The sequence below is a fragment of the Dermacentor variabilis genome, chromosome 6, assembly GCF_050947875.1.
Source record: "Dermacentor variabilis isolate Ectoservices chromosome 6, ASM5094787v1, whole genome shotgun sequence".
NCBI lineage: Eukaryota > Metazoa > Arthropoda > Arachnida > Ixodida > Ixodidae > Dermacentor > Dermacentor variabilis.
Genome location: NC_134573.1, coordinates 23,985,568 through 23,994,042, shown reverse-complemented (window position 1 = coordinate 23,994,042; position 8,475 = coordinate 23,985,568). Strand labels below are relative to the sequence as shown.

The window sequence follows — 8,475 nt, the reverse complement described above, 5'->3', positions numbered from 1 at the left end:
GAGGAAATCATTTTCGGATCTCTTCAACATTCCTGGTGAGGGCACTTTTCTTCCAACGATAAATGAGTGCAGTTGTGTTAAGTGAAATGCCTTAAAATTACAGCGGCGGCTATTCCTTAAAACCCTATATTTTTTGCCACTGTATGGCATCAGTATGATTTTTGGCATCGACGCGCATACGTTAGGAGACTGACAAGTTATTTGTTGCCATTTATTTAACATAATGGTAATGCAGATTGTGATAGTAGGTTTTGGTGTCTTTCAAATACAGTAGATATCATGTTTGTGTATTCCACATCATTATATATACAAGTAGTGTTAGCCGGCACAGTGCAGTGCGAATTGTGTGTAATTGCTTTATATCTTGCAGATACCTTGCTTCATAGTACATTGAATGCGGCTGCTTGGGACCCACGTGCTACTGATCTGCCAAGCCAGCCTCGCCACTCACATACAGACCCTTTGGAACTCCCAAAAGGCCGCGACTCTTGCAAAGTATTTTATCAAAAGTTTGTTATACTTTAGAATGAAGGACGGGCTTCCCTTGAATTTGCCACTAGGGAACAGGGGTGCCCGCTATGGCGCATGGCCAGGCGCCTTCGCATAACTGCATCAAATGTGAAGCGGGTTCCTAAAAGGGAAAGCACTGATCCCTCGAAAGCTGTTTCTGCGCTTTCAAATCCAAGCTTTACCGGTAATGCTGCCACAAAGCATGGGCTGAAGTACGAAGCCATTGCAAGAGTAGCATTTACGAGGAAGACTGGTTTGGCTGTAGTGCAGTCGGGTATGGTAGTGAGCAGTACACATCCTTGGCTGTCTCCAATCCCTGATGGAATCTGTGCTGATGATGCCCTAGTTGAGATCAAGTGTCCCACAGTTTCAGATTGCACGGTATTAATCGAAAAGGGAAAGTATGACGTAAAGCTTGTGAATTTGTAATCTGTGCTTTGTCCAGGTGGCAAAAATGGTTAGTATGACCAAGTGCAGTTTAGCACGTTTTGCTGTGGCAAAAGCACCTGCTTTTTTTATGTGTGGTCGGCTGAAAGTGATTTCATTGTAAATGTGCCTATTGACACACGGTACATTGAACAAAACTTGAAGAGGCTCAAAACATTTTACTTTTTGCATCTCCTGCCTCACCTTGAGGACCTACATCATAGAAAAAAGCTGGCTATGTGCAAAAAGTATGACGAGATTTGCAATTTGTGATGAGCAAGTGAAATTTTATTCATAATGTCTGCTTCATTGGAGCCATCCAAGTATATTGAATGAATAAAAAACATTAAACCACATTTTAACACTTTGGCTTCAAATCACTTCCATACGCTTCACAGGCACGAAACCAGTGAGGTTACAAAAAATTGTCAGTGGCTTAGCTCGGCTATGCCAGGATATACGTAGCGAAAGCTAAGGCATAGCATGGTTAGCCGTGGTTAATCTTGATTGCAAGTCCAGGCCAATAAAGCTTTTGCTTTGAAACGGCATTAGTGAAGTTTACCCTACTCACTTCTCCAGGGTGCTTAAGGCTAAATTAAAGTACATACGGGACATTTATGCTTTTGTCTATTCGTTGATGAGCGGGCGTTTAAGGTTAGAGTCCTGCACAAACAAGGACAATTTTGCTGGCATACTTTCTTGACTTGATGTGCAGTACTTGCTTGAAAATTCCGTACGTCTTGATTCGGTTGATTGCCCGCTCAACATGAATTCTTAGCGAAGCGATGCGCCTAGTTTCGGTGACTTCACTTTCAGGTAGCTGATCCTTTCCTGAGAAAAAAGAGATGAAGAGGCAGTCATGTACATGTAATTACTGTGTTTATGGAGGTTATGAAAACACTATTGTGGACACCTACCCTTTGTAAATGCAGGCCTGTTCGTTTTAATCCCTTGAGCCTCAAGATAAGGGTCAAGCTTGAAACCACGGTCTGCCATTATCTCAGCACCTGGAAGGAGGTACTCTTCCACTCCACATGTCTTTACAATGTATTTGTCTGATGCCCTGCCTCAATACACATCTGACACAAACATTATAAATCCATTTGGTGCTATGACGGTAAGAAATTTCATCGTGTTTGCACCCTTGTATTGGCTGAAACTTTGGGATCTGGCCATCAGTTTCCGCGGCCTTGCATTAGTGCTTCAGTGCAGTCGAATATGCATGTTATACGACTGTACTCGCTGTTTCTGAAACACTCAGGCATGCTTGCCCGCAACCTTGAGCGGCGAAGCCACACAACTTCTTGCATGATCTTCACCCGGTCGTCCAGGACTCTTGAAAATGTTCTAGAAACATAAGCTACAGAGACCTCGAACCGTCTTGCTAAATCTCGACAAAGGAGGCCAAGTCTAAGCCTCATGAGTGTCAATAACAGCTGGTCTTCGATGGTCAAAAGCTTGGGAGTTGTCTTGAGCCTTCAGTGCTGACACGAGCTTGTCAAATGCAGCCACAGAAATGCCAGTGTGAAAAAGAATGTCGTCACTGGTCAGTGTTCGATAGGAAAAAGTTCTCATGGTCATAGAAAGTCTCGTGCTCGTGTAGGAATGGTCAGCTGGTGGCAGTTCCCATTGTGTGGAGCTATCTTTCGTGACCTACAAGAAAGTGAAAAGGCATGTCATGATGTAGAACACATTACCATTACAAAATATTACCTTTGTATTTTTCCTTCTCATCATGTGCTCGGTTTTGCTTACGTGAGTCTGACAAAATGAGTTTTGTGAGAAACTTAAACACGTCATCCGGCAACTCAAATAATCTGCGTGCATACTTACGTCAACTTCGTGATCTGATATTAAGCTCCCACAATCTTCATTTTCTACAACACTGCTGTCTGGAGTAGCTACACCATAAGTGAAAGCCTGTAAACAAAGCACTGCAGCAATCATCACTGCAGTGTCACACAGGAAGCAGACATGAACATATGGAGAGGAGAGTGCCTGTACACTCACATCTGCTTCTTTATCCAATGTACATCTGACTAGTGAATTTCCAGTGTGAAGGGAAACCTGCAGAAGAAATTGGCAGCTCAGTTCCACTTGAAGCAGCATATGAAAAAGCCTAGATTGTCCTGACCACTCACATCTGGTTCATAAACTGTGCCAGAGCTGGGAAACGTATCTTTGTTGCAGTGAGCCTATGAAAGGCGAAACCAAGTGAATGTGTGTACTTCTTAAACAGGCACCGTGTTCAGAAGCCTAGACTGGCTGAGTGAGTACTTACATCTTCATTTCCCAAAACATTGTTGAATGATGTGGTTTCCATGTGTGCTGCTGCCTGTTGAAGTTGGTTTATCTTTAAATATGACAATATAAGAAGGCAGAAGAATTTGTACGACTGCTTACTCTTTCATAATGTGTAAAGAATTGAACAGCACTAGTGCCAATAAGTGGTGCAGGAGATCACTTAAAGCTGGTTCACTTTCAAATGCATCAGTGAACACTGCAGGCTCACTGTGGGAAGTCTCCTGTTGAGAGAACGATAGCAACAGTTGGCATGGTTTTATCGTGTCTGGTGTGCCTGTAAGCTTCAGCTGTTGGCATGAATATTTACTTCTGTTTCCTGACATGCACAAGCGCTGTCTAGAATTGTCTCGGCACTATCTCCAACCTGGTATGGGTAGGACACATAACAGTGAGCACATATTCTCAGTGATAGTATGTCAAGACAGTGAATGCCTACTCACATATTCCAAACTGTGCTAAAGAGAGGTCAATGTGGAAGCTTGTGCATCATAAGTGACCTGTAAAAACACATCAATAGCTTTAAGCCTGTTGCATTGACAGAACTTAGTTATGAACAGAACTTAGTTACATAGTTATGAAAACTTCACAGCGCGGGAAAGACCTAGTTGGGGCATTTACAGTAAGTGAAGTTACTTGTAGGCAAAACATCAACTAGCTAAGTTCTTGATCTCAAACACAAGCTTGTTTAACAAACGAAATATGTTCCCGTATTGTGGTACGCAGCATACTTAAATCTTTCTCGTGACTAATTGGCTACATTGTTCTTATAACGGCACACACCGGCTATTTTCCATAGTTCAGTTCACTGGTATGTTCAGATTCTGACAAATTAAACCAAAGAAAAGCCTTACACTCTGTGAAGGAAGCTGACGTGATTCTTCATCTCGTGTGTTTCTGCTCGTTTTTCTCTGGAATGGAAATAAATCATTATCAGCCACACAGTTACAACAATCTGTACACTTGCCTTCCGCTTAGTTGGTGCTGGCGTATTTTCGTCACGGTTCAGGCGTCTGCGCCCAAAGACAACCTGAAATATTACGAATCTTTTTTATTATCGCAGCTAAAGATTCGTGGGTTTTATGTGCCAAAGCCATTGACAAAATTATGAAACACACTGCAGTAGAGACGAACTTATTAATTCTGACAACCCGAAGTTCTTAGACCACCCAAGCATTAGTACAGGAGCGTTATTGCGGTTTGCCTCCACAGAAATGCCGCCGCCTCGGCTGCGTATCGGCACCGCGACTTCGGCCTTGGCAGCGAAATGCCTTGACCGCTAGGCCACCGCAGCAAATCTATTATCGCAGCCAAGAACAGAGGTCGATTCAGCAACAATTGCTGATAGATCGCCACGGACAAGCGAAGCGACGAAGATGTACAAAGTTAACTTCTCACCAGTTAGATATCGTGTCTTCCGCACCGATAGCATGAAGCCTAGCTCAATTGTAACATTTTCACAGCTCCACTATCGAGCATGAAACTGCGGCACATGTTTCCTATTCAGGTTCGGCAGAAATCGAGGGGCAGAAATAGCTACGTGCTACGGTACATGACTTGAAAGCTTTTTCACTAGAGCTGTAAAGGCCCAATGTCTAAGGCGCTAATTACACGAAATGCGGTGCTTTAGAACGGGTCAGCTAGCGATGAACAAGTGTTCACTTACCTTTCGCTGGTAACCCAAGTTCAGCATCGGCAGCGGGTTTTGCTCCGTGCGTTTTCCATCAACGAAATGGGCAGAACACACACGTGAATTTGTGTTTGGCACGAAGTCTTTCCTGTTGATCAGAGAAGCCCACTGACGACCCAAGTCGACGTCCGCGGGGAAGTGGTGCAACAGAAACATATCGCAACCACATTGCTCCTTCTTCACAGCGTGTTTTTCGCACAAGCTATCCGCGATATTCTTTCGTTTTCGCTGTTTGTTGCCACAACCCACCACTACACAGTGCTGACCGGACGACGTAGGCGCGGTGAAAGGCATTTCTGCTGTTAACAAGAGCACGCAAAAAGGAGAAAACACATTGAAACAGGCACGCGTCAGCTTCTGTCGAGCAAATTTAACAGCCCAATGCAAGAGGGCCACTCTGGGTTACCTGAAACAGAAAGGGCGAATCAAACGCAGTGCTCCTGGTTCGAGGGTATCCCCGCTCTCTCCGTAAAATCGTGTATAGAGAGATAAGCGCTGCAATTTATGCAGTGCTCTTGCGGGGGTCACAGATAATTACAACCGTCAAGAGGCTAATTCAGCGAGGCCCAAGAAGCTCCAGAGGGCATTGTGCGCATTTGACGTGGTTGCAACTGTCCAAACTAGTTTCTCGCGTTGTCTTTACTCTTTGCCGCCCTTCTGACATGTGTACAAGCGCTCTGCACCACCCCCCGACTCAGTGTGCCAGACAGCAGCAACAGAAGCAGCAGAGAGAAAGTCGAAGGAAGAGGCAAAGAAAGGTTCGCTTCAATATCATCAGCAATTTAAAAGATATAGCAAAAGCAGTGGAAGAATTCTGTAGTGACCTGTACGGTACCCAGAGCAGCCTCGCTATCTTCATTGAAAATAGCAGCTGAACAAGATAGAGAGGCTCCCTATATTATAACTAACTATGAAGGTACAAGGGTATTACAGGACATAAGCAGTGCAAAAGTGGCCGGAGAAGATGGAATACCAGTCAACGTAATAAAAAAAGAGGAGATATCATGCTTGAAAAGCTTGCGTCCCTTATACGCAATGCCTCACGACTTCAAGTGCACCAGAGAGCTGGAAGAATGCTAACGTTATGCTAATTAGAAAAAGGGGAGACGTTAAAGAATTGAAAACCAATAGGCTTGCTTTTAGTATTGCATAAAATAGTCACCAAGATTATTACCCAGAGAACAACGACAACACTTGACTTCAATCAAGCAAGAGAACAAGCTGGCTTCAGGAAGGGATATTGTACGATGAATAACATCTATATCCTCAGTCACGAAATCGAGAAATCTGCACAGTACACTCAACCCCCATATGTGACTTTTATAGGTGATGAAAATGCATCTGTTTCTGTTGAGATACCAGCACTCATAGAGTCATTACGCAGTTAAGGAGTACAGGAGTCATACGAGAATACCTTGGGAAATAACTACTAAGATTCCGTAGCCACCTTCGTTCTCAAGAAAACTAGAAAGTTACCCACTAAGAAAGGGATCAGGCAAGGAGACAGCCTCTTCAATGCGTTTCCCTGCATGCTTTGAAAAAGTCTTCAAGCTATTAAACTGGGAAGGCTTAAGAGTAAGGATTAACGGAGAATATCACAACAGCTTTCCGTTCGCAGATGACATTGTCCTGTTCACCATCACTAGGAACGAATTACAACAAATGATCTTCACAGAGGAAGTGTGAGACTGCCGTAATAATAATAATATGCACAAGAAAATGTTCAATATACTGGCGAGGTAACAAGAGTTCAGGATTGTCAATCAGCCTCTAGAGTTTGTAAAGGAGTATGTTTATATGGGTAAAAAACTCACAGGGACGCTGATCATGCCGAAGGGAGCGAACGCACTTCACGTCGGCTCCGTTTTCCAAGAATTTCGCTGTGATTATCGCTCATTGACCTCATGAATGTAACACCAGCGTATGCAGGAAGTCACCAAGATTCTACTGGCACCATATTCAAGGTGGGAAACGACTTCCTTCCCAATCACAGAGGCTTTTGACCAGCTCCACGCTAACCCTCACCGGAGCTCGCTTCGCCGGAGCAGTGATGGAAGTTTGAGAGAACTCCCCTGAAGAGTTTCTCCAAGGCAACGGTTGGTGCACCATTCGATACAAGACCCAATTCAACCGCGAAGCCGCGCAAAGCAACAGCCAGAACGGAACCCACTCCCGCACCGGCGAGGGAGCGAACGGCGACCGACAGCGTTCGCGTCAAAGACAGCGTAACGTACAGCAGCAAGTCATCAGGAACAGTAAAATGCCACTACTCCCACGAAGTGATTTCAAGGTCGTGATACGACCAAGAGGAGGCCTCGACGTTGCCGCCACCGGAACCGTGCTCCTCGGATCGGCCATTTACCGGGCGGCCAACGTACCGGGGCAAGAAGCAGGGGAGGACACGGTGTGCACCAACAACCGCCAAAACATCATAGTCGTGAGTACACCTCGCGCTACTCACGCCGCTAAGTACAGACAATTAGAAGCCATCACCATCGGTGACCACCGCCACGAGGTCAGTGCCTATGAGACGGCCCCCGACTACACGGTGAAGGGAATCATCAGGGGAATCCCGTTGGAGGAGAACGCCAAGTCCATTCTCACCAACATCGTTCCCGCCTGCAACCACCACGCCCTGGCAGCCAAACGGCTCAGTAATACCAAGACGGTCATAGTGGCCTTTCAAGGACCGCGAGTGCCCTCCTACGTCAGGTACGGCGGCGCCCTCCTTCGCTGCGCCCTGTATCGCAAGCAAATCGACATGTGTCACGGCTGCGGGAGACTCGGTCACCGCATGGACGTGTGCCCCAATCCTCAGGATAAAGTGTGCCGTAGTTGTGACGCCATCAACCCAGGCCCCGACCACCAGTGCTCCCCACGTTGCAAGCTGTGCGGGGGAACACACATGACGGCGGATCGCAATTGCCGCACAAGGTACAAGACCCCCTACGTCGTGACAAAGAGGCAATGGGAACGACACAGGGCCGCCGAGGAAGCGGAGGCGGCCGCCAAAGCCACCAGCCCCGCCGGCAAGCCGCGCTCGAGATCCAGGACTCGCAGCCGAGGCCGCTCCCGGTCCCGGAGCCGCGCCCCAAACCCACGGCAGCAGCAGCAACGCCGGTCTCGCAGCCGCACCCCCAGAAGGACCTCAACAAGAGACACCGAAACCACCGAGAAGGTGAGCTGGGCAGATGCGGTCACGGGAAAACGACCACCAACCGCGAAGGCTGGCGACAAAGCACCCGCTAAAGCTGAGACGGAGGTAACTAAATTAACACAGGCGATACAAGCGCTGCAGAAGCAAATGCAGACACAGATTCGCGCAAAAGACGACCTCGTACAACAACTCCAGCATGCCGTGAAGAGCGGTACCGATACAGAGGCCATGCATGAAACTCAAGAACAACCCATAGAGGATGACGAAGTCGTATACCCCGACACTAAACGCAGACCCACTTCACAGGCTACTCAGGCCACGCAGGGAACAGAAGAGGAACCCATAGAGGACGACGAGGTCGAGTTCCCCGATGCCAAACGAAGACCCACTC

General features: G+C 46.6%; 1 pseudogene; it reads right to left on the bottom strand.

Moving 5' to 3' along the window:
* Positions 1-1,089: 1,089 nt before the first annotated feature.
* On the bottom strand, positions 1,090-6,989 carry LOC142584687 (uncharacterized; annotated as a pseudogene).
* Positions 6,990-8,475: the final 1,486 nt, after the last annotated feature.